The sequence below is a fragment of the Lacerta agilis genome, chromosome 1 (genome assembly GCF_009819535.1).
Source record: "Lacerta agilis isolate rLacAgi1 chromosome 1, rLacAgi1.pri, whole genome shotgun sequence".
NCBI lineage: Eukaryota > Metazoa > Chordata > Lepidosauria > Squamata > Lacertidae > Lacerta > Lacerta agilis.
The window spans coordinates 40570523-40598252 of record NC_046312.1 but is presented as its reverse complement, the minus strand read 5'-3'; the positions used below and the strand labels follow the sequence as shown (position 1 = coordinate 40598252).

The 27730-nt window shown below is 43.5% G+C and overlaps 1 protein-coding gene across 2 annotated transcripts in view; it reads right to left on the bottom strand.

Moving 5' to 3' along the window:
* The window catches only part of BAHD1 (bromo adjacent homology domain containing 1), a 56787-nt gene extending 30433 nt beyond the window's left edge, over positions 1-26354 (bottom strand). The window contains exon 1 of one of the 2 annotated variants that reach the window (XM_033145266.1): positions 26326-26354. The gene's annotated coding sequence lies outside the window, so the exon portion shown is untranslated. Of the gene's footprint in view, positions 1-1637; positions 1656-26325 lie in introns of those variants that run through there. The other variant, XM_033145275.1, reaches the window with a different exon arrangement.
* Positions 26355-27730: the final 1376 nt, after the last annotated feature.

The window sequence follows — 27730 nt, the reverse complement described above, 5'->3', positions numbered from 1 at the left end:
ACTCAATGATTTATAGCAGCAGCAACTCTGACAGTTGCCAGCAGGGGCTGTAACTTCTCAGCTGGGGTGGCGGGTGGTTTTTATTATGGTATGTTCCCTGTTCCTAAAACATCTGCACTGCTGAGGACTGACAGGGCTTTAAGTGCAGTGAGAACATTTTGGCAGCTCAGGGAAGTAACACTAACCCTTGGGATTTCCTGACCAGCAACACCTGAGATACTTCCTTGGGAAGGCCAAGTTGAAGGAAGGGGTCCCCAGAAGGGCCAGCGGGGTCATCCCTCGGGGGACAAGTGAGGGGCAGGGACACTGTCCTTACTGTATTGGCATAGATTCCCCTCTCTGCATGGGAGGCAGGGAAAGGAAGGGTATTGGGTGGGGTCTCCCCATGGGAGTAGCAGGTTGGTTTCATGTAACCACAAAAACCTAGGGTGCATATCTGATGCCTTCAATAGGAATCAGCAGTGAGAGGAATGGGGCTGGGCAATATATCAATCTATCATCCAAAACTGGTTTAGAGTCCATATCATGTTATCGGTTTCATTGTTTTTTGACCTGGCAATATATTGCAAATCACGATGTGTGCACTATGCAAAAATCACAATGTGGGGGAAACCGTGGAAGCCAGCCAATGCCTCTATATAGCTCCATCCTTAGTTCATATACTGTGATCTACCATTATATTGTGATGTTTAGCTGGTGATATATCGCTGAGTTGAAAACCAGATATTGCCCTGCCCTAGAGAGAACAGAATGGAGGAGGGGATTGAAGCCATTTAGTGTTGGCAGGAGGGCAGCTCCCTGTGAGGAGTAATAAGAGGAGATTTATGTTTGAGCACTTTATGATATATGATCAGGCTGCTATGAAGTATATGTACTTTAACTTTTAGCCTCTTTACGCATTTTCTAGTGCAAATTTATTAACTGCTATGCGTTTCATAAAATAGGACCAAACTGATAGGAACTGTGTGCACTTTAATTTTTAGCCTTGAAAAAAAAATATTACACACTTCGTTACTTTTAAATCATTTGATTTAGTACTACCAGGCAGTGTCTGCTGGTTTTATTATTGATAATATGTAATATGTGATTGATTGATAAAAATTGGTATGTGTTAATGATTAATGGCTTGTTTTATAATAATTTAAAATGTCGTAACGTTTATGTTAGCAAAGTGAGTTGTTTGGATTGTCATTATGTTCTCAAAGGAACTTGTATTCAAGTGTTATTGTAAGGTTGTAATAAATTGCATTTCTGTTGTGTTGCGAGTCGCTTTGGGCATGCATACAAACTGAAATAAAATTTAAAAACAGATACACAGCCCTTCACCAAAACTGGTCACAATAATTGTTTACAACAAGATAAGCAATATGAAACACATATAAGCATCTGGTATCTGAAGAAGTTTGCATGCACACGAAAGCTCATACCAAGAACAAACTTAGTTGGTCTCTAAGGTGCTAATGGAAGGATTTTTGTTTGTTTGTTTGTTTCAACTACAGCAGACCAACACAGCTACCTATCTGTTTCATATAAGCAAGGACATTAAAAATAAATTTAATAAAATACATAACATAATAAGCAGCATCACAACTTAAAAATGACACAAACCCTCAGCCTATAAAAAGGCAGGTATTTACCTGTAAGCAACTCAACTGTTTCCTACAACACCTTGTGATCCACTCCCTGTGGAATCTAGCCACTTGAACACAATAAATGATTCTGCGAAAAATGAGCAAAACTATCAATCTACTTGTTGTTGTTGTTGTTGTTGTTGTTGTTGATCACCTGCCCTTCACTCTAAGGTCCCAGGGCAGGTTACAATTAAAACAAAACATTAAAAACAGTTTAGAACAACTTACAATCGCAGAAATGAGGTAAGTCCTAAAAATATACCAATATGGCCAAACTGCGGGAGGCAGTGGAGGATAGGGGTGCCTGGCGTGCTCTGGTCCATGGGGTCACAAAGAGTCGGACATGACTGAATGACTGAGCAACAACAAAAAATATACATCTCTGGTGTCAAAAGCCAGGGTAAAGAAGTGTGTCTGCAGCATTTGCCTAAAGCTGTACAATGAAGATGCCAGACACATCTCTGTGAGGAGGTAGCACCACAACGGGGCTACCACGAAGAAGGCCCTCTCCCAGGACAACCCCACCTTTTGGGAGTGAGAGAACTACCAAAGGGTCTCGTTTGAACACCTGTGGGGAAGGAGGTCATTTAATACAAACTCCACTCATTTTGTGTTGAAAGCAAATCAGAAAAGAAAAGCTATGGATGCACATCGTGAACACAGTATGATACATTTTATTGCAAATATGATATTTACTCATCAGAACTCTGGATTGGTAGGAGTCCTTCACTACTTGAACAACTGTTCCTATTCCTTGATGATACTGGAATGCTTCAGGCTAAACCTATACATGAAGCATTTCTGGTAAGAGCAGCATAATCTATCGCAGTGTTTTTCAACCACTGTTCCGTGGCACACTAGTGTGCCGCGAGATGTTGCCTGGTGTGCCGTGGGAAAAATTGAAAAATTACTTTATATATAGTCAATATAGGCACAGAGTTAAATTTTTTAACATTTTTTAACATTTTCTAATGGTGGTGTGCCTCGTGATTTTTTTCATGAAACAAGTGTGCCTTTGCCCAAAAAAGGTTGAAAAACACTGATCTATCGGACCTTCCCCCAAATTATCAAGGATTATAGATTAAGAGCAGGCCATGTGTAAGTTTCCATGTAGTATGACTGCCAAAGACACTTAGAAATTGAAGCTTGTTACAAAGCCTGGTGGACATAATCCTAGGAAATGTAAGGGAGAAAAATCAAGGTAACTGCTTGCCTATGAAACTTGAACATGCATGCATTCTAGTATACATGCAATGAAAACCAATTTCCATGCTACTTGGGATAAAAACAGCAAGCGATGTGAAATTTACATTCGGCTTCATAGCAGACTTAAACAATTCATTCAAAGAGCAACAACAGTGGTGTCTAGTATACTTTGGGGATGAAAATCTTGCTACTATAAAAACTGTGCCAAGATACTCTTGATGGTTCTGTTTCATCCAAGTTGTGAGTGGCATTCTTCATGCTAAAAACAGAGGACTAGACTTGATGAAATGCCACATGTGTCATTTGACAGAAAGGCTAACACCGCTCCTAACTGTGCGGATAGCAAAATATTGACAGGTTACATCTAAAACCAAACTCAAGCGACAAAGAGTCTTACATTTATAAATATTAACACATGTATTTAGTCTTCCCATTTGTTGTATTAAGTGACAGATTCTACTCCACCCAGAAATTCATTCTCTGTTTTGTTTTTTAATCCAGCTATTCTGAATGATTGCTCCCCGCATCGTAGGTAAAAAGTTCTCCACAGCATTCTGGGTGGGCGCAGTCTTGCCCTTTTGTTTAGAAGTCAGAGATTTTATTTCAATCAGCATTCGTTGGGTGGGTGGGAAGCATCTCCCCCCCCCCCACTGGCTAAACCAGCAGTGTTCACACTGTATTCCAGAGAACTGTGAGATTTCTCAAGAGAAAAATGTGAAGACTGCTGTACACACATTACAAACAGGCTCAATTGCAGGACATTAAACCATATGACCCGGTGGTTCCTTTTAACCGTGTGTAATTCTACAGAAGCTTAATCATATCCGAGACCAAAATATATGGTCGCTATGAGACATAACACTTAATGAAAAAGGAAGATTCTCACTTGTTATTATAGTGTCTAGAATTGTGTGCACCTTGACATATGGCATTTGTGAAATGTTTGTATTAGTGGTGGGCCGTCTCCAACGTTCTACTAGCACAAGAGACTTGCACTAGAAGAAATGAACTAACCCGGAAGTAGATGCTCCTGGTAGCGAACTTTGCCCTGGGATGTGAGCGGAAGTCGCGCGCCGGCGGCTGCATTAGCAAAAGCGCGCCTCAGGTTAAGAACAGTTTCGGGTTAAGAACGGACCTCCAGAACAAATTAAGTTCGTAACCAGAGCTGCCACTGTAATAGGCCTGATTTTAAGCGTGGTTACTGGAAGCAAATCTTATTGTGTTCAGTGGGGCTTATTCCCAGGAATAGGATTCCAACATTACATAACTTACTGGCAAGACCAATAAACTAAAATAATATCCCCAATTAACTGAATATGCAACTTTTTTTCTCAAACAGCAGCTTCTTAAAAGGGGGGGGGGATAACAGGTGCCTGGAGAAGATTTTGTCCTTTTCTCACACACCGAGGTAAGAATGCCTCCAAATTCATACATGTACCACAACATCTAGGAACGAAGAAAGAACTTTTTCTTCAGACTTTTGCATCCATTCACATACAAATATATGAAAATTTGAAATTACTGGCACTTGTCCTTCCTAGATTAAGAGATTTTTAAAATGAATAAATCAGGCACAGTGATAATACCTTGCAAGGATTGCAGAAAACGAAGGTGAAGAGTGATGAACATTTTAGAAGTGCTACTTAAATGCTAATCATTCAAATGATAGGTTATATATTAACCCCGCCACATGGGAATCCCTTGCAGATGATCTTAGTGCCTCGTGAAAGACAGTCAGGTCGTGTATCCGCAGCAGTGACCAGGGGAGGAATGACTGCTGGGAGGAATCAGAGAAAAGCGCTATGGTGCGCCTGTAGCAGCACAACTAGATGCCTTCATCTGCCCCAGCTGCAACAAAACATGTCTTTCCTATACAGTGGTACTTCGGGTTACAGAGACTTCAGGTTACGGACACTTCAGGTTACAGAATCCGCTAACCCAGAAATAGTACCTCGGGTTAAGAACTTTGCTTCAGGATGAGAACAGAAATCGCCCGGCAGCGGCTCAAGTTCCATTAGCTAAAGTGGTACCTTAGGTTAAGAACAGTTTCAGGTTAAGAACGGACCTCCAGAATTAATTAAGTTCTTAACCCGAGGTACCACTGTATCAGTCTGTACTGCCACAACAGGCGCTGTTACTCTCCGTTTGACTTTACCCCCGAAGGTACACTCTTCCATTGTCTCCCAAGACAGACGGATGCCAGCAATAATCCTAGGTAAAATATTACGAACAGCTCTGAGAAAGGAGTGAGTTTTTGCTTTGCTTCTCTTTTGATTCCACTCCTTCCATCTAACTACCTGAAATGTCATATTGCCAGCTGCAATCTGAAAAACATAACAAACTCAACAGATTCTACTTGGGTAGAACTGCAGTGGGCTATGAACAAGTGCCATTAACACTTTAAGACTGATCTTACCTATACAAACTTCTGATATTTCCAACTCTCTCGTTGCTGCAGAGCAGGGAAAGAGAGAACCTTAATGTTTAAATAAATGAGAACATGTGGATTCCATCCCACCTGCCATTGAAATTAGAAACACAAAGCAAAGGGAAGTGTCTTTTAATCAATCATCTCCCATGGGACTTTCTTTCGACTTTATGGTTACTTCACAGCACCCAATACAAATTTAGCTGATGAATACTTTGCTATTTCACGTAGTCCTGTTTTATTTCCCCTCTTTCCTCCACTTGTTTCCCTAAATCCAGCAAGTTCTGCATTTTGGAATGAATCAAAAGTAGTGTGGTGCTATTTATAGAATCCACTGAAGGGTGTACCTGCAGGTATTGCGAACGTCAAGGCTACAATCCTGTGCACAGTTCACTTGCTTAAAACTAACTGGAACCAGCAGCTTTTAAGCCCCCCAAGTGCATGCAGAATCACAGAACTCTGAAGGAACCCAAGCTTTCTTATTATATTGCTCCGGGGATGATTTTCTACATCCCAATCACATTTTCAAACTCTGCATTCTTACCCTTGCAGTCAAGGCTTGCTATTGAAAAGACTAGGCAGGAGGGACATCATCCTACCAAAGAAATACATGACCCAAGCAAGACCTATCTCTCAAATGCACCAGCAAATCCCCCATGAGCAGGTGTACTATGGTGAACCACTGGGGACAACTTATGAAGGGAACCGTGTTGGCTGTTCCTGCACTACAACTACAACTAGCATGACTGCACTGCAACATTATTCTCTCTATTCCGCCAGGCTTACGCAGCCAACTGAGAAAACATCTCTCCACAATAGTCAGCTGATTTCCGGTCTTAAAGGTTTTATTGCATGGTTTTATGTTTAACATTTCTATTAAAAAATAAATGAAATAGACATTATCAAGAGGTCCTGTTTCTACTCCTCATGGAAAGACTTTCCTCAGTTTCTGGTGAAGACGACAAGAGTCTCAGCCTCTACCTTGGAGGTGGGGACAGAGTGGTGATGGTTTCCATAGTTGTGATCTTTGTTGGCTCAATGTAGGGAACCCAACTTTGAGAAACACTGGCGTAGGGAGTGGGACGCTCCCTGACTGTGTCTCTACCTGCAGGCTAGTGAGAAAGGTTGTAGATGACTTGGAACCCTTCTGCCAGCCAGCACCAAATCAACCCCCCTGCTCTTCTCCTCTAACTCAAAAACTTTGGCGTGTAGAAGGTATCTTGAAATTGTCTCCAGACTCCTGTGCATGCACAGCAGTAGACCACAGGTTTTCTACATATGAAAGTCACAAGCAGAAATTTAGCACTCTCGAGCTAATTCAGTGGTATGGCGTTTGCCACCCAACGACAGTGACTGAATGACACGGTGGCCTAAAAGTTACTAAAATCAAAACTGGAAAATGCCACTTTAAATTGAATCCCTACTGTACTGTGCTCCAAAATTAAAGTTTTGCCCATCAAGTCTCTTATTCAAGCGCACATATGTTTTTGGCCAGGTTGTGAGAACCTTAGTGTTCTTCAAGTTATTAAACACCTCCATCAGAACAGACAGTTTCTACCAGTCACTTTCCTGTAAAAGTTAATTGCTTGGTAATTAAATATTTCATTACTAAGCAATTAGCACTTAAAAGGTTTAAGTGCCGAGCACTCAGCTGGATTCCAGAACTGCACAGGAGGCAGGGAAGGCACCAATCCAGGCAAGGAGGGCACCGATCCAGCAATCCAGGTGGCACAGGGGAGACCAGGTATGACACAAAAGCATGTGTCAAATGCCATATTACTGAGAGAAGACTCAATGATGGATGAGCTCATCATCTGACCGTTGGGCTTGCCTATTACAAAAGCTATAAACTGGTGTTCAGACAGCGAGAACGCAAGCAAGGAATGGATGTTAATAAAAGGAGCTGCAGAACCCTCTGAGAAGTTTTACTAGGAAAACGTTTTGCTTTGGGTGAAATTCCTTGTGCTCTGTGTTAACAGGAAGCACACACACGTACAAATGCATCTCAAACCTTTGCTCTAGGAAGGAGCTGGCAGCAACAACATCCTAGAATTGCAAAGTTGGAAGGGACCCCAAAGCCCATCTAGTCCAACCCCCTGCAATGCAGGAATGACAGCTAAAGAATCCCCAACAGATGACCGTCCAACCTCTGCTTATAACTTCCAAAGAAGGTATTCCAAGGTATTCTGTTCCTCAGCTCTTACCCTCAAGAGAGTTCCTCATAACGTTTATAGAATAAGGCACAATAAAAGGTGGAACATAGAAAAAGCCTTTATTTCTGTTCAGACTATTTGCCTATCTAGTGCAGAGATGGAGAATCTGTGGTCTTCCTGATGTTGTTGGAACAACAAGTCCCATCAGCCAACATGGCCAATGGCGACAAAGTTGTAGCCCAACAAGAGCAGGAGGGTCAAAGGTTCCCTTTATTCTGTACTCTGAGGAGGAATGGCAGAGGTATTTCCCAGAACCTGTTGCCTAATTTCCCCCATCCTCCCTTTTATAAAAAGCTGCAGATACCAAAGGCTGAACCAGGGAACAGCGCATGTCCCTGACCAGGTACGGTTGAGGAATGATCCCTACCTTAAGTATGGTAAGGTAAGGTTGAAGAAGAGTCCCTACCTCTGAAAATGCATATAACATACAGCAGGCATGTCCAACAGGTAGATCGTGATCTACTGGTAGATCACTGGACATCTGTGGTGGATCATTGGTAGTTCACTGGCTCCCCCCAAAGAAGCTTAGCAGCTTTGGCTCCCCTAAAAAAAGCTCTACATCTTTGCCCTGAAGCCCCCCAAACAGGGCTTTCCCTCCTAAAACAAAGCTCAACTTTGACGCAAACCCCCCAAAACAAGGATGGCTTTCCTTCCTAAAAAAAGCTCAACAACCTCGACCTGAACCCCACAAAAAAGGGGTAGATCACCGCCAGTTTTTAACTCTGTGAGTAGATCGCGGTCTCTTGGAAGTTGGCCACCCCTGACATACAGGATTCCCCAAGTAATGAGCCAGTGTTGACTGGGGGGGAAAGAGAATGCTGAAGCAGGAAAAAATGACCCTTGGGAACACTGTCGCCATACTAAGGAATGAGATGGACTTCTGAAAGACGCAGAGTAGGCTGCCTGCTGGGCCAAGAAGGCAGAGGCAATAGTTGGCTTTGCAGGGCACAATCTTAGCCAAAGATCCTACACAGAATGAGAAGATCAGTTTTTGGGGGTGGGGGGGGTGGGGGGGGAGATAAAAGAATAAGAAAGGGGAAAAAGACATGCAACTTACAGGAAGAGGAGAACAAAAGCAAAATGCCACTAAGTGTCATGCAGAGTTCAATCTTGTCAAGTATACAAAAATGCAAACAATTTCAGTTTATGTAAAATACTCTTAACACACAACACCAAAATACTGGGCTGATTACGTAGTAAGAAGAAGGAAGGAGGAGCTTTACATTGAACTCAGATACTTCCTTTCTCTGCATTCAGTGCAGCAGCCCTTTCCTTCAAAGAATCGCATCTGTGATGTCCACGCAACTAGTCTGTTCCAAGCCCCACTGTGTTTACATGACTTATTAGCTAAATTCAATTTTTTTGTACTTAGTAAACAAAAAAACAAAAGCTTTACAGCTACTAGTAAAAAGTAGTTAAGGATGACAATGGTGTTATACTCTGCAATCTGTATTAGAAAAAGTCAAATGGAAACCATCACTAGCAACAAGATGCTCGGGATGATTTTTCCTTTTGGGGGAAAACATAATTTGACAAACGAAACCTCCACTGTTGGTCTCAGGAGTACAGTTTAAATAGATTTAACCCAGGATTATTAGACAGGTATAAAAGAAAACACACAACCCTTTGATGACAGGCACAAATAATATGATTCATCAATTTCCAAGTGACAGGGGTGGGTATGGTGCTTTCAGATTCCTAGGAACTGCCATACACACAATTTCTATGAGGCTTTCCTTCCAAGTTAAAACTTAAAACAAAGACAGTTTTATGAGTTCTTTGGGGGGGGGAGTCAAAGGATGTGCTATAATGTGCTTAATTGTGTGCTGTATAGAAACAGTTTGGTTTTTGAATCCTGTTGTTCCACGTTAAAAACAAAACAATACCCAGCCATAAATTCAGGCGATCAGAACCTTATAGCAACTACTGTACTACAAAATCTTTGCCTATCAAAGTAACTAATAGTACACAAGCAGTACATCATCTAATGTTCTTCTGAACCTTGTGAGGGGTCCTACACAATGCCTCCCCTTTCCCCTTTTAGTCTGTTTCTGGAGGATATCAACATGGTTTCTCTAAGGAAAGGTTCTGCCTTACTAATCTTTTCAAATACTCTGAGATTAAAGGCATACATATAAAAAGAAACAATGTAGACATTATGTATTTCTGTTTCTGTAATGGTTTGGATAATATTTCCTCACAAAAGTTGTGGGATAGGATGTGTCCTATGGATTAGAAGACAGATGTTTTTTAAATAAAAAACACACCTAAATATTTGGAGTAAGTGGCCAGCAATGTTGTACCCAAGCCTGCAGATGACATCCGTTATTCAGGACGATGAAAACCAATTCAATGGCAAACAGCTCCCAAAAGAATATATCCAGGGTGAGCAGGCAATAAAATGGTGAACGTGATTCAAAGTATTTGATTGGCAAAAGATTTGAGGCAGATAAAAGAAAGTTCCTCTTCACAAAGTAGTTCTTCAAAACAAAACATAATTAATAAGGAATCGAATCCAACAAAGTTGTCCCCTTAGCACACCTTTGACTCCTTTGTCATCCAAGAGTTTAGTCACCTCCAAAAGTTCTAATGCCAAAGGAAGATAAGAAGATTATAGCTGAATTAATTCTTTGCATCTGTCTTCACAGGAAAAGATAAATGGAAGATTCCTGTGCCTGAACTAACTTTTGCAGGAAGGGTGTCTGAGAAACTGAGGCAAACAGTGGTGTTGAGATGAAGAGATGAAGTTCTAGGCAGAATAGACAAAATAAAAACTGACAAATTGCCAGGTCCAGATGGCATCCGCCGGAGAGTTTTCAAAGAACCTCTCAAAGGGGAAATTGCTGGATCTTCTAACAAAAAAATGTACAGGTAATTTGTCGCTAAGATCAGTCTCTATATCTCAGGACTGGAAAGTGCCCGATGCAACACCAATTCTCAAAAAAGGATTGGGGATGGGGAGAGGGAGGTTAATGGAAATTGCAGGTCAGTTAGCTCAACACCTTTTTTGGGAAACCTGGTGAAAAGTATTGTTAAAGATAAAATAGCCAACCACACAGAAGAACAAGCCTTGCTGAAACAGATCCAGTATTGCTTCTGCAAGGGCAAGTACCGTCTCACAAACCTGTTTGAGTTCTCCAAGAGTTTCAGTAAGCATACCAGAGGTGTTCCAGGTCACATAGGAACTAGTTAAACAACAGGAAGCAGGAAGCAGAAATAAATAGTTCTCCCAATGAAGGGATGTAGAAAGTGGAGTGCTGACACACCAAGGATCAGTACTGGGACCTGCGCTTTTTAACTTGTTCATAAATGGTCCACAGTTGGGTTGAGCAGTGAGGTGGCCACATTTGCTAATGGTACAAAACTGCTCAGGGTCATCAAAACAAAAAGGGACTGCACAGAGCTCCAAAATGACTTCTCCAAACCGACTGAATGGGTGGCAAAAAACAGCAAAAACAATTCCATGTAAACAAGTGATAACATGTAGGGGCAAAAGTTATTTATTTCACATAAACACAAAGTGACACATTTTTTTCCCATGTATAGGAATGCTGTGTGGGAATCCCCACCTTAGTCATAAGCTCCCATACATAGCGGAATGATTTCTAGCATACAGGAAATGAGTGCAGCAGAGCCAATTCATGCACTACATTTTTAGGGGCATATATGAAACATCTTATTTATGCATCTAAAAATGTGAAGTATGGATTTACAAAAATAAAAAAACAGTCAGACATATGATGCTTAATTTTTAAAAAGTCTTCAAAGAGCTGTGAAGATGCTCCCCAGTTGTGTTGGGTGCAAAACCTGGGCTAGCATATAATTTGCTAAATAGCCAGTGTAACAAACACAAAGGCCCAAACTCCCTGCTTCTCTTCAGAACCCCCCTTTTTTGCCCACAGCCACCTTCCATTCATAAAATGCACACACGGTGTTTGCATCATCCTAATGGGCTAAGTATTGCCACTTCTCTGTGTGTGTGTGTGTGTGTGTGTGTGTGTGAGAGAGAGAGAGAGAGAGAGAGAGAGAGAGAGAGAGAGAGAACGAACCCCGGATAGTCAAAATCCTCTCTGATTGGATTCTTACTCCTTCTCCAAAATCACATGGGAGTCGTGCCATTAAAATATTGTGATTTTGGAGTATGAGTGCCACACTGTAACTCTCCCCCCTTTTAAAAGCAATGCTTTGCTTCTTTATGTCCCTTGGTCCTAATATTAATATATCCCAATTAGGGCTGGGCAATATCAGCTTTTCAACATTGTGATATATCACCAGTGAAACACTGTGGTCTGGTGATGTTGAAAAAACAAGCTGCATTGGCCTCAGCCTGCAAGGCACCGGGTGAAATTGCCACAGCTCTCACCGCGGGAGCTGAGACAGTTTCACCCCAGCGCCTAGCGGGCTGGTACAAGGCAGCTTGTTTGTACGGCTCAGCTGGCAGAGCCATCCCTGGTGCTCCCCCGCTTGCACAGGAGTCAGCGCCAGGCTGGGGAATCCTTTAACTGCTCGGCTGAGGGGAGCAGCAACCCCTTTTAACTGCAGTTAAAAGATGCAGAGAGAGGAACAAGCTGTATCAGCACCTTGCCAATTTAGCTTTTTTTCTCCCTCTGCACAGTATGAGGGCAGAGTGGGATGGCGGTTTCACCAGTGATATATCACTGAGTGAAGCCAACATTGCGGTTTGCTCCTCATACCGGTCCTGGGCGATGTACTGATGTATGGCCTAGGTCTAATCCTAATTGGAGCTCTTGAAAGTGCCTGGTCAGTTGAACTAAGGATCCACCCAACCACTCAGCTACAGTACAGTATATACCTGCAAGTAGAGGTATCTGGAAATCACAGAAGAATCACAGCCTAGCTGACTGTGATCACTGGACTGAGAAAAACATGCACACAGGGACCTTGGAACCATTACTACCAATTCTTGTGGGTAGCTGAACTTGTGCACACAAACTCAGTAAACACTGAAAACATTCACTTGGTCACAAATAACTTAGTATCATCCACTGCCAAACACAGATTATTAATCCTAATAGGCATTTAAACCAGCTAAATGTTAGACCAAATGTTGCATTAACAACATCATATATAAATTCACTTTTTGGGGGGATGCCTTTCCAATCTACAGGACACAGATGAAACGCAAGGTGTTCTGGCTAAGATTTTCCATTCAAACAGTTCTGTGTAATTCAAAAGCTGACTGCATTGTACCAACACGTTTGTATTTATAAAATGCACATGCTACTTTGCCATAAAACTATGCTGAACTATGCAGTTTCCGTTACAGGTGGGTAGCCGTGTTGGTCTGCCATAGTCGAAACAAAATAGAAAATTCTTTCCAGTAGCACCTTAGAGACCAACTGAGTTTGTTCTTGGTATGAGCTTTTGTGTGCATGCACACTTCTTCAGATACCTCATACCGATATGCAGTTTCCATCAAACACTGAAAAGGTATTACCTGAACAGAATGCATTGCAGGAGCAGAAACCAAAGAAGATGAACAAGAATGTTGAAGAATAATCAAATTCTTTAAAAAAAAAAAAACCCTCCTATCACCAGCACACACACACAAAATTTGGCCATACCATTGATACGCAGCGAAAATCTGCTTAACAGCTTTTGTTTCCCAAAGGCACATTTCTCAAGCCGTGCATTTTATAGACACAGTCCTTCCTACTGCAAGCGCCAGTCTACCAAGTAGCGATCCTTTTTTAAGCCTCCTTATGCTTTCATAAGCACCTCCTGCGTCTGCCCCTGGACCTCCTGGAACATACCCATCCCAGCAAGAGAAAGAAACCTTTGCCTTTATCACTAATTGTATCCTCACGGTAGGAAAGATCAGATAAATCCCAAGACAGGCACTTCTATCTGGATCGCACACACAGGCCAAGCAGCCACATACAGTAAAAGACACACATCTTATGTAGTTAAACCTCCCGAGCGTGAGGGGGAAAGTGGAATCATTACTTCCATGACCTCCACAGAGCAGCTATGATTCCTTGGCCTCTAGTAGTCTTCCTTTTCGCTGATCAAAGGTGCGTCTCGCACTCCACCATTTGATGGAAGAAAATAGATGCTCTTCTCTCCCGTCAAGTAAACAAGTAAATTAACGGCACTGAGAAAAGCAACTTCAAAGGTGTTTTGAGCTTAAAACACTTTACAAACTTTACAATTTCTATCTCGCAGAGAACACATTTTCACACCCTTTATTGGAAGTGTGTATAGGTTTTAATCATCACAACAAAAACATTCCATTCGTGAAATAAGAAATTTTGGAAGTACACTACAGTCTGTAGAAGCAAAATAGTGAAGATGTTCAGCAGAATATTGTACCTGCCAAGTAAGGTGCAGGTGGCAAGCCACATTTCAAAGTGGAATATAAGGTTGTCACACGGTGGTTGCAGTAGTCCTGTACCTATTCTACAAATACGATTGAAGAGCAACCTGCAGCCGCAGCCCTCCTATGGATAGACTCAAGAGCAGTGTTTCCCAAACGTAGGTCTCCAAGCTGTTTTTGGAGTGCAATTCCCATCATCCCTGACCGCTGGTCCTGCTAACTAGGGATGATGGGAGTTGTAGTCCAACAAAAGCTGGAGTCCCAAGTTTGTGAAACACTGCTCAAGAGAGCTGTCGTGCAGAAGGTGGGTCAGACTTGTTCTCGGCTGCTCCACAAGGCAGGACTAGAACCAACCAGTGAAAATTGCAGGGAAACAGATTTTAATTATACAATTAGGAAAAGGTTCCTAACCCTAAGAGCTTTGCGCTCTGGGAGGTGGTGGGCTCCTCTTCACTGAAGGCGTTTAAGCAGAGTCTCCGTGGCCATTAGGGAGGCTATAGTTGCACCCTGCATGTAGATTTCACACTGAGCAGGGGGTTGAGCTAGTCTGCCACTACAGTCCCTTCCATGTCTATGATTCTAAGTCCCACAATGTGCACAAGACGGAGGGTGGTACCAAACAAGGTTGTCCTGTTTGTACCAGGGCTTCTGCTTGAGCAACAAAACTTCACCCTTCCTTTCCCCTCCCTGTGCGTCCGTCCCCCAATTCCGCTAGGGAGGGTTGAGGGAACCACATAAATAGAATTGGGGGTTGCATGAAGGGGGAGAAGTTCAGTTTTGCACACGGGAGTCCTTGCACAAATGGGACGACTTTGTACGATACAATCCTTGAAGTCATAAATGAAGTTCTTCCTCATTTCTATCCTTGCAGAGAAGACTAGTTTCTTTTTTAAGATAGAAATCTTCACTATAAAATAAAAAAATAAAATAAAATTCCTTCCAGTAGCACCTTATTTTTTATTTTATTTTATTTTATTTTTACTATGGCAGACCAACACGGCTACCTACCTGTAATCTTCCATCCTATTCCCCAAAACCAGAAACACCTTCTTTAGCATTGCCTACAATACCTGTTCTCCAGGTATGGATGATTAGTAGAGCCACACTCTCTACTCTCTATAGGTTAGCCAACATCAGCACCAATTCAAGACTTTTTGTTTTTTAAATATCCTGCCCCTCCTTTCTCAAAGGAGCCCAGGCCACATTCCAGAAGTATAATAATGTCTACTAAGGCTGCAAGTACTCAACCATGTTTTTGGTGGTTGTAGCACAGTTGTGGTATACCGGTACCACAGGTGTTATTAGGTCTTTGTTAGTTGTGCTTACATTGCTGTGCACTACTGACACAGCAGCATTTTTTCATGACCAAAAAGCACTCTCATTCTACAGATGCTTATTCCAGTATTTACAGCCTAATCAACAAAAAGAATTACTACCCGCGGGTACAGAAGTACCATGAAGAGGTACAAGGGAGAGAAAAATCCCTTGTGCTTGGTTCTTTGCTGTACTGGTACCAATCGTTGTTCAGCTTCTTAAGTTTGATGTGGAATGATCCACCATGAAAATGTTTCATGAAAGCTCGCTATGAGCTGCAATAGTGCAGGAAATTAGTGCGAAAATCAAATTACAAAACTGCACCTCTGGCTACCAGAGACATCTCTCAGACCCAAACCTCTCTTCCCAAATAATCTTTGCTACATGTGCAAGACAGCTCTTACCAAGGATCATGCTATTTTTGCAAAAAATTACATAGGCCATCACTTGAGGTCCACCTTCGAATGCAAACACCACATCTTGGCCAGCATTACCCAGCATGAAGGACTGGGTGATGTTGGGGTCCAAAAATACAAGCTCTTAAAGAGTCAGGAGGCAGGAGCTGCAAGGCTGGTTTTGTCATACAAGTAGAGACAACCAGCTCTCTGTGCTGCATACTTCATTTGGTCCTTTGCAGTCCTTACTGTTCTAGGAATTCTACATTACAGTTAGGAAACTGCAATGGGGATAAGAAACAAAAAGCCTCTTGCATAACCAAGAGAGAAAATTACTGCTTTTTAAACAAATGTTATTAAATATATATATGAAAAACACAAACCGAAAACAGTAACCATAATCAAGCTCCCACTCCTGGGAGTATGAGTATGAGAATTAATCTTATTCTTATTAAAATTTATATACCACCCTTCATCAAAGGGCAGTTTAGGACAGTTCACAAGATTAAAAACATGAGATAAAAGCACAAATCAATAGCTAAGACAGAAACAACAAAACAAGAAAACGGGACGGTATAACCAGTGCTTTTTCTCCTTCTAGAAAAATAGCTGCCGGTACTCACCATTAAGTTATTATAGTGTCACACTTTTTAACAACTGCGTGCCCTTGAGTACCCCCTTTAAAAAAGCACAGGGTATAACCAAAAGGCCTTTGTGACTTCAAAACATTATAGCCATAAGGAAAGTCAAACAATTCTATATTTCCAGTCATAGAATCATAGAATTGTAGAGTTGGAAGGGGCACAAGGATCAGCTAGTCCAACCCCCTGCACGGCATTTAAATCTCAGCTAAAGCATCCATGACAAATGCTCATTCAACCTCTGCTTAAACACCTCCAGACCTTTGATAAAGGAAAGGCAACATTATTTTCTGACGAGTGTAGCATTTAGTAGTATTTTAATACTTTCCGATAAAATGCTTTCCATGACAGATTCATTGACATCCAATGAAGCTAAATGCTGGAAGATTTAGGACAGATAAAAGAAAGTGGTTTTTCATGCAGTGCATAGTCAAACTATGACGCTCGCTCCCCTAGGAGGTAATTAGGGCTTTAAAAGAGGATTAGAGAAATTCACGGAGGAGAGGGCTATCAATGGCTACTAGCCATGATGCCTATACACTACCTCAACTGTTGGAGGCAGCAAAGTTTCTGAATACCGGTTGCAGGAGGTCAGAGAGTGCCCTTGTGCTTGTGTTCTGCTCCCTGTTTTCTCACAGGCATCTGGTTGGCCACTGTAAGAAAAGGATGCTGGACTAGATGGGCCACTGGTCTGGTCCAGCAGGCTATTCCTATGTTATCATCAGTTTCCAGATCACAACTGACATATGTGAACATATGCACCAAGTACAGGATGTGGACTCAGAAATCACATACCGGTACACAGAGGGAGAGCTTGGGCATTGTATGAATATGCCAAATCGACTAACAAAATAAGCCTGGACATTGTTTGGGGGACTTGTTCTGGGGAAAACAGGCCCAAAGTTATTTGGTCAGTTTTAGAAATCTCAAACAATGATAATGACGAAAGCCCTGTTCTAACTTGCTGTAATCGCTGGTGTAGAGATGATGATGCAGCAGCAGCAGGCTGTACAGAAACGTCCAGGTTTACTGTACATTCGCATGCTGCCCTAATAGAGGGAACAGGAAAGTTCTTCACCTGATGTTAACATTCCCAGGACAGCAGATGACGCAGAACAAAAATGCAGAAAAGCAATGGAGAATATTGCTTGACTAGCAGTGCAGACTAAACGACTTTAACCACTGTGATGAAAACAGCCGTTTTTATGTACTTATGTTTTCTCTAACTACTGTAGAATTGCTGCATGGTGGGACTTATAATAAATAAACCCCTGACCCATGAAAAGATTACACACACTGTCTCTATCTCCCCTAGGAAAGCTGGAAGCGTCACATTTTGCATGGATGCCCCCAGCTGCAGACTCCAATGCCTGCTCTTCTTGTTTTCTTAGAGCTTAAAAGACTCCCTCCCTAACTTCTTGCTTTATACCAATGCGTCCAGGTGTTAAGTAGTTTCTTCAACCCATCAGTGCTATACTGTATTAAACCTTTTCTTGCATATTCCTGCCACTATTTAGCAACTTTTATGTCTCTCTATGGTTGCCAAAGTCTCCCCAAACAATTCAGTAGGGAATCCAAGATTTTGGCTTACCCACCTAGCTTCACATAGACAAGTCTTGTTTCAATTGAGCTTCAACCTTTACCCCCAAACCTTCATATCTGCATGCATTTTTTGCATGAAAAATACTTTTAATTAAGCTAGAGTGAAGATGCATACAGCATAAGTACATCCTAGTGTCTGTACTGCTAGCAATCATGTAAAGTTTGCTTTATTTACCTTTCAGGAATCTTTTGTGGATTTAAAATGGTATATATAGCAAACTTAGGAATATTAAGTATTTTTTTAAAAATCAATTTAGCACATTTCATACACATTATGAAATATTATTCACAGTCATAGCTCCAAAATATTAGAATATATAACTGAATTGTTACAGGATGAGAATACCTTACAACACAAGGATACACCACTCTTGTTTACTCCAAGTTAAAATAAACAATAACAATACAAAGGTGTGAGAATACATTTTTACATTATGTTCCTCCTTTATAACCAGATACCCCTTTTGGACTGATGCTGACTGACCCACTAAGATGAAGGTGGATATTATTTTAAAATAAAATAAAATAAAATAAAAAATTCCTTCCAGTAGCACCTTAGAGACCAACTAAGTTTGTTCTTGGTATGAGCTTTCGTGTGCATGCACACTTCTTCAGATTTTAAAATGTTCTTGAAAAAGTATATACTTCAGGACAAAAGAGAAATAAGTTTAGCCATTTACGGTTACCTATGATATTGCATATTTATTCTACTGATCCTGATCTTTTTAAATCTTATCAACTAAAGGACTGTGTTTGTTTGAAATTAAATCCTAGAATTAGAAGTGACTTTAATCCCCAAATATTTTATTGAAGGTTTCTAAGGAATTTGAAAGAAATTATATCTTGCTTTTACAGCTATGTGATATGAAAACTCATAAATTCCAACTTGGTTGTTAATCCAGGATGAAGACTAAACTCATTCATTACTGTTGTGGTTTCTTTTTTCCTTCACTTGCCATATTAATCAATCTTGGGCCTTTAGATAAAAATCCTCCCCTTTCTAATTAGAAGAAGGGTTCCCATTACCCACTGAAACACAATTGGCTCATGGATAACATAAAACTTTGCCCCAATGATATAATGCACTAGTTTGTACAAAACTGAAGGTGAGGGGAAAACTCTGGTGAAAGAACTAAGCATCACTAAATTAAAGAAGTATAACTTTTCATCAACTCCACAGACCTGTTGTATTTTGCTCCTCTTAACAGTTAAAAAAAAATACTGCACTAAAATCCTCTCAGGCCGCAACTGTCTGGAATTGGATTTAAAATCCCCTGCCCCAAAAATGCCCCTTTTTTCAAGGCTATCAACATAATTAACTCTATACAACAATCATCTGAAATCTGTATTAGGTTTGTATCCTGATTCCATGGCAATTTTGCTTCTGCATGCATTTCTTGCTGACTTTTCAAAGTTGCCTATACAATCTCTCACTGCTTTGCCCTTGTTCTGTTGCTACTCCAGCGACTGAATCAGCCAAATGTACTATCAGAAGGCAAGAGAGTCCTCAATTAAAAAAACATGTGTTGTTGTTGCTGTTGTTGTTTAAGGCAGCTAACGTCACAAGTTACCATAACTGATTTGGGAAATCAAGAATGAGCAACATATTGTATCACAAGGAATTAGCTCAGCACAGAGGCTCACTCATAATTTCGTTAGTGCACACACACACAACCTATGGTTGTATCCTACCCTGACCAATCCAAACTTTTGTTATGTCACACACATTCATTGTGCAGTGCTTCTTATTTTCTCTATTTTGTTCAATGCAATTAAATTACAGTTATGCACAGGACTATAATGGCGACTTTCAATTAGTTCAATTGATTAGCTAAAAACTAGAAGTTGTTGCCACAACAGCCTCTTTGCATTATTCCTTCATCTGGGTGTTTACAGCTACTTATGTAGGTTAGTAGGGAAAGGAAAATATGCATTGCACAGAAGCAAAATCCAAATGTGTCATCTCAGTTTCCTGTACTTGATGATCAAGGCTGGTGGTGAGTTTTATTGTTTCAATTAACAGGTATTAATTAAAATAGTTCTGTTACTTGTGGTACCAATTGATATGGTATAATTGCATGTCTGACTACCAAGGTTCACCAACTATTTCAGCTGTTTGTTTTGCATCTAATGATTGCTGGGAGTCGAGCTTCTGTACTGGAATAAGTCTGAACAGTACAGTATTTGAAGAAAAAGTATTCCCAGCCTTCTATTTCAATAAAAGTTTCGAATACTGTGCAAGAAACACCAACAATATTTTTTTAATAAAAAAAAGGATCACAAGGCTGAGGAAAACAGTCGCTTGTCCCAAGGACTGACTCCTCCATGTGTTCATCTCACATACTCAACACTTATTAACGGAACAACTTTTTAACAACCCTAGCCTGAAATCAGGGAGGCACAAGGCAAATGCAGGAGGGAAAGAATACCAGAGGTGCCTATCAGGTTCAAAGAGCTACTCAGCAGTAACAGCCACTGAACAGTAGTTACTGGAGTACATAGCACGACAAGAAGCCCTGGTTAAAAGACTTACAGTCTACACAGTGGCACCTTGGGTTACAGACGCTTCAGGTTACAGACTCCGCTAACCCAGAAACAGTACCTCGGGTTAAGAACTTTGCTTCAGGGTGAGAACAGAAATCGGGCGGCGGCGGTGCAGTGGCAGCGGGAGGCCCAATTAGCTAAAGTGGTACCTCAGGTTAAGAACAGTTTCAGGTTAAGAACGGACCTCCAGAACAAATTAAGTTCTTAACCCATGGTACCACTGTAGTTTGACCCAGAGAACACAAGAACAGGCTGCTGCATCAGGCCAATGGCCCATCTAGTCCAACATCATGTTTTCACAAAAGCTGATCAGTTGCCTGTGGGAAGTTGCAGTGGAGAGGAAGGGATAGGAAAGAACCACAGTATAAACAGCCTTCTGTAATGCAACTCTGGATAGAACTCAATGTCTATGTCCCCGTAAGATATTTTTATTCAAAAGGACAGTACAGTGGTACCTCTGGTTACGTACTTAATTCATTCTGGAGGTCCATTCTTAACCTGAAACTGTTCTTAACCTGAAGCACCACTTTAGCTAATGGGGCCTCCCACTGCTGCTGCGCCGCTAGAGCATGATTTCTGTTCTTATCCTGAAGCAAAGTTCTTAACCTGAAGCGTTATTTCTGGGTTAGCGGAGTATGTAACTTGAAGCGTATGTAACCCGAGGTACCACTGTATCGAACAGTTACCATTCTATGAAAAGCTGTGAAGGGCTATAAAGAAGCCAACGTTCCATTTATTTGTTGTTGTTTTTAAAGGAGGAGAACAGAAGCCTTCCAAAAATGTCACAGAAACTTTCAAGGATTGGTTCAAGGAGGAGCTGTAAATACTGAGTCCCACTTTAAAGGGTCACTAATCCCACAAACATTAGGAGGAGGACCCAAATCTAAACAGTGTCTTAAGTTCTCTCACTGTCACCTATATGAAGTTTTGCCTCGACAAAGGGCCTCTTTAAAAGTGCTATAATAAAGACTGTTGTAGACTTTGTTCACAGAGATTAAGGCAGGTTTTCAACAGGAATGTTAGGCTTGGGGTTCTATCTAATGCTTAAGCAAATCCACTCAGAGATCAGAGGATTTCTGGTCCTAAAGGTGCTCAGGTTTTCTCTTTGCTTTGAAAGATCAATGACAGGTGCCTTACTGGGGCAAAGGTTGCAAAGAGGAAGCATCCAGAATGAAACTGACTGAGGTCTTGCTTACAGGGGGAATGCCCACAATTCTGGACTTTGCAGTGATTCTTCTCTTAAAAGAATGAAAATGAATCCTTTGCTTGAATCAATTTGCTAGAAAATTCTGTATTTTTAACAAAGCCTCTTGAAACGGAAGAACGTCCCTGCAGTATATCAACTGCAGCTTGCTTGATGCAGCATCAGAGCTGAGGAGTGTGGACTGGGAAGTCCTTGGTCCTCACAGCCTCAACCCACCCACCCCACCCTATCTGCAATATGGTCATAACAATATTGACCTACCTTGCAGGACAGGAAGTTATAAAGGATTGCAGAAATATGCATTCAATATTATTTGAATAGGCATTGCAAATGCACTTTACAAATACAGTCGTACCTTGGAAGTCGAACAGAATCCATCCGGGAAGTCCGTTCAACTTCCAAAACGTTCAAAAACCAAATCACATCATCTTATTGGCTGCAGGAAGCTCCTTCAGCCAATCAGAAACCGCGGAAGCCCTGTCAAACGTTTGGGTTCCAAAAGAACGTTCGCAAACCGGAACAATCACTTCCGGGTTTGCAGCATTCAGGAGCCAAAACATCCATGTTCAGGATACAAGCTATGAGTCTCCTAAGTCTTCAAGCCCTGCTCCACAAGCCACTGACTAAAATGCAGTTGACAGGTAAACAGAGTAAGGCTATCACTGTTTTGGGTCCCAGACTTCGGAAGTATCTAAAAGCTTGAACGTCCAGTCCTCTCTTTGATACTGCTTTGGCATTTCATGAAAAATGATACTGCTCCGCAGGGCTCTGGTCCATGACTGTGTGCTCTTCTCTTTTATGATGATGATTTTAAGCTGGGCTATTTCTTCAGAGCCAGTAGTTTTGATTAAAAATAGCAGAACGCTGTTAGCACCTTTAAATAGTCACTAACGGAATGTAGAGTGAAGAATACAAGTATTTTAATAAATAAAGTCCACTTCCCTTCTATTTTGAGATGAATGTTAATGCAGGCAAGAATTCCAGTCTGAGGCCCATACATACAATAGACTACCTGCAAGGATCCCTTCAAACCTTGTTTTCTATGACTGATTCACACACTTGACCAAGACAAGAAACCCATCTCTAACAATGACTCCAGATTTCTGTTCATCCTGCTTTGAGCTGGGAACATAGGATAGGCCACATCTAACTTCTCCAGAAGTGCAACACAGCATGACACTATTAGCGTACATGTTAAGAAAGATTTCAATAATGTTGGGCTTACTCTTTCCCAAAGTTTGCAAATGGCCAAAGATGCTGCACATCCTCCTACCCCTTTTTAACGTATTTCACACTTATTCAATGTATATGTACGATGGTGCAGCTTGTACAGCTTTTCCCGCCTGCTTTATACTGAAATTATATTCAATATTCACAACGTTCTCCTCGTTCTTTATTTGGATGCTTAACAGGTAATCCTGTTCCAGCCCATCTTCACTACTACATGCTGATGCCTATTCTCACCTTTCACTTTTGTCCGGTTCATCTGACTTTAAGCAAGCATGGACAAAGCCCCCTCAGTGTCCAACAGAGAAGCTACTACATTTCTAATACTAAAAACGTGCTGAGCTATCAGCACTAGAAAATTCCTTTAGACCAGGTACTTCCCGTTCCTGTGTGGCAAGGGGCTTCATATTCTAACTGTAATAAAATATTGGATGGGTAAAAATCAAACAATGCAACTTTTAAAAAACACACTAAGCAAATGAAAAAGTCAGCATATATCCTTGAAGAGAAGCATGCACTAGATCAGCTTACAAACACGATGCAAGCAAGATTCTTGAAACAGCAAATATTCTGATTTATTATGATGCCAGAGATTCTTTCAAATGCATGAATTCCTCAAGCACTCTGTCAAAGTCCCTTTGGAATGTCACAAGGAAAATTTAGCATTGCGCCACCTACTTGAAACCAGAACTCTGGATCTCAATCCAATCTACAGAACACATCTAGCAGCTTGCAAATGCCCTGTAGGCAAGAGCTTTACACATGGATAATTTGGAAAGAAGGGCGGTCAGTGAAACCAAAACTCAAAGCCATGGTTTATCCATGGATTCACCAGGTGATCTCAGGCATCTGCCTTGGATCAATTTCTTACAAAATGGAAATTAACAAAAGTCGATGCAATAAGGAAATGTTACATGCCTGAAGGATTAGTCAGGCTACATATCTAAATAAATAAAAAGTAATGATCCATCTAGAACTGGCTAATCTCATAAAGTCAGAAGCATCCGGAAAGGAGCAAGAGCTGATCTCCTGAAGTTACTTTCACATTATACTACAGAAAGCAACACAAGCAACCGGTTTTGTTTACCATACAGACAGAAACAAATGGAAATCAGTGTCATTTGACTCTTAACTTCATTCCTCTACATGTATGACAAGAAACCGTAACTTGGAAATAAAAACAGAAAGGTACTTTCCTAATCCTAACATTATTCTTCTACGTAAACACAGCTTCCAGATTTTAGAAGCTCAAGTCAGATGTGTGAACATGTGGTATACATAATGAAACAGAATGCCTGATGTTCCACACTGTAGTTATGCATAGGAGTGATGACACACAAGCAAAATGAAAACTATACACACTTTTCACAAAACAGTCGTCCGACATGCAACACTGAGTTGCTACAATCTGAGTACAAGATTAATTTAATGCTGTTATCAAACATTTTTAGAACACTCATGAAGTACTACAAGAACCCCTAAAGATAATTTCGCAATACTACTTCAATCATCTTTTCTGTATTTAAAAGAAATGAAGTTCTAAAACAAGCCTGTAAAAGGTTTTTAAACAGGCTGGAGATATACATTGTGGATGACTAATCAATCATATTTTAACCTTCCCACAATTTTGCACATCACCTGCAAACAGAAATGTTCCATCAACTGCACCATTTCAGTTCTCCACCCATTCCTGCCTATTCAGAAGGCTATGGTGGGGGGGGGGGGTAACCTGTCAGTAATACTGTAATGGGTACCCATTCATATTCCTTTGCTCTCTGTTGAAAACTGTCGGACAAGGAAGGGAAGGGGACTTCTTACATACACTCTCTTGCTACTCTTAGGACTTGAGGAGGGTGTGAAAATTGGTGTTAGCATCTTCTCCCTAAGTGCAAGGGGTGGCATTTAAAACAGGAGAATGAGCTTGTGAATAGTGATAAAGTACATTCCAGTACTCCTTACTGGAAGGGAAGAAGATTCCAAATTTGATAGCCAATGCACTAAAAAATGTACATCTGATTTTGGCCTATGCAAACACTACACATCCAAGTTGTGATAAACAGAGAAATACCACACAAAACAAATATTTATATTCCCTGAACTATTAACAATTACAAAATAATTATCTCCAGGAACAAGTACCATAATACATCTGCTTGGCTCCCTTTGTTTTTGCTACCACTTCAAAAATGTCTTCCACTATTTTGATGGCAGCTTTCAAATATCACAGAAAATCAGTAACTTTACTTAGCCTCACTGAGGCATGTCTCTTGAGCCATTGTCAAGTTATTAAGTGCCTTGTTCTTTCTAGAGAAAACCCATCAAGATTCCGTTTCCGACGCCTCTTTCCCACGACCACTTTCTTTTTTTAAACCCTCTTAGGTTTGATCGCTTCTGTTCTGGCATCGGTTCCAAGTTCCTGTTCCAAAAGACCCCTCACGAGAAAGAGAGAGTGTTGCATGCGTCTTTGTCTTTTACAGCCCATTTTAAACAGGACATCTGTCTCTGTGTCTGGTTTATCCCAAAAGGTACCTCGGACAGACACAGCAGCTCTCTCCCAACTAGGAAACAAGACTGGGTGACAATGTCGTTTTCAAAGAGGCAGGGGACAAAATTAGGAAGGGGGGAAGAGAGAGAGAGAGAGAGCGAGCGCCAGGGAGGCCCTTCACGTGGTCTCCCATGGGTTCAGTTCCTGCCTTTCCCCCAGATGAATGGGGGGGGGGGGAGAAAGGGGGTGTTGTTTTTTCGATCGCCGATGTAAAAGTTAAATGGCTTTATTACATAACTTTAGACCTTAAAGCTAATCCCAGGAAGCGAAGCGGCAGCCTGACCCTCGCTAGCATGATCCAAGTGGGCCACCGGGGAGTCGTTGCCAGAGCTCAGCCCACCTGCCACCGGGGGCCATTTCCTCCCTGCTCTCCGGCGGCCGGGTGATGGGCGGGGTGAGACGGGAGCAGCCCGGAGTGTCCTTCAGCTCGGGCAGAGGACCAGCCCGAGGGCCACGGCGCCCTTCGGGGAAGGGGGATCGCCGCCCACCCCCAGCGACAAGGCAGGCCCCCGGCGACACACACACTGAAGAGGGAGAGGTTGCAGGGGAGCGGCGGCGGCTGCTACTGGAACCGCAGCCAGCAAACCAGCCACCCACCCACCCACCCACCGTGACACGAGGAAGATCAGGGAAGCGGGCTGAGGCGCCCGGAGGGACACGCTGCCTGAAGACCTCCACCGATCGTCCTCCCTCCCTCCCTCCCCTCCAGGGCCCCCGTGCCGGCACCAGCCGGATCCCAGCAGAAAGTTCCCGGTGGCCCCCGGCTGAAGCCTGCGCGCCGACTCGTCGCCGGGGCGTCCCGTAAGAGCCGCGCCCCCCTCCGCCCCCCGCTTCCCCGGCGGCACCTGTTCCCATCACCCGCCCGCGCCCGGCAAGTTCCTCGACGCAGCGCCCTTCCAAGCACCGCCGCCGCCGCCGCCTCCGGCTCGTGGGGCTCGCGAGGCTGGCGGCGTCGGCGGGCGGAGCCCCATCGCACTGCCGGCCGGCCGGTGCAGATTGACGGGCTGACGCCGAACTCGCTCGCTCGCTCGCACTCACCGGGGCGCTCGCGGGCTGCTGCTCCGTCGTCGTCGTCGTCGCCAGCGCCGTTCGGCTCAAGCGGGCCCACCCAGGGCAGGCGGAGGCCCCGGCTGGGCTGGAATCCGGCGGCTGGAACGCCCCGGGGCGCCCGAGTCCCGGGATCCACGCTGCTGCGTCAGCGCCGCCTCCTCCTCCTCCTTCGCCGCCGTCGCCGCGTAGCCGCCCGGCTGCGGGATGGGGACTGGAGGCGCGCCCCCTTCTGGGGCCCGCGCGCTCAAGGCCGGAGGAGGGGGCGGCGGCTGCTGCTGCTTCTCCTGCTCCCGCCGCGGCTCACGCTCCCGCCGCTCCCTCGGCGCGAGGAAGGCTCGGCTGCTGTCCTGCCGCCGCCGCCGCTGCTCCGCGCTCGCTGCTGCTGCCGCCGCCTCCGCGTCCGCCGCCGATGTGCTCTAACTCCCCGAAAGCAGCAGCGGCAGCAGCGAGCCCCTTGCTCCGCTCAGGCTCCGTCCTCCCTTCCTGCTTCCTCGTCGGCAGCCAATCGGCGCCCTCCCCAGCGCCGTCCGCTCCGACGCGCCCGCCAATCGCGAGGCACCTGGCCCGCCCCCGCTAGCCAATCTCCGCACCAACCACCCGCCCCAGCCAGGTCCCAGCGCAGGCAAGGCAAGGCAGGCAGGCAGGCAGGCGAGGCGGGCGGCTCCCAGCGGACACGGCATGGCCACGGCCGCCCAGCCAGGGGGAGGGGCGTCCCCACGCGAGCGGCAGCATCCTCCGCGCGCGCCCCGCCCCCCACCGCCCAACCTGTCTTCTCGGCAGTCCTGTCGCGCCTTTCGCCCGCCCGATCGCTCTTTTCCCGCCTGCCCAAGTCCCCATCTGCTTTTCCCATCCTCCCCTGGACGTGAGCGGGGCGGGGGCGCCTTCCCTCCTCGCCTCGGCCGCCCCTCGTGCTTACCCACGCTGCTTTCCCCGCGGGGAAGAGAAAAGCCTCGAAGAAGTTTATTTAGCCCGGGTCCGTCCGACCCCCCGTCCGACCCCCAAATTCTCCCCCTCCTCTTCCCGTGGCTCTTTCTCGCCCTGTCACACAACGGACTAGCCGTCACCTTGGTCGACCACCAGCAGCACCCTCTTCCTCTTCCATTCGAGCGCCTCTTCCTTTGTTGCATCCAGTCCCCTCGGGAGAGCTTCCCTATTCAGGTCACCGGCTCTACTTGTCAGTCACCCTCCATCAGAAGCCGCCCACATCGGCCCTCTGCTTTCTACCTACCTACTTTGCCCAGAAGTTCGTGGGCCAGCCTGCTTTCCCTCAACTTTCCCTTACTTATTGGACTTTCATCTCGACCAGTCTCTAAAGCTTGGAGGATCATTTGTACAGCTAAAGAAGAATCGCTGCCCCACAAATCCCCAATCTCCTTGCTGGCATAAGGGAAGG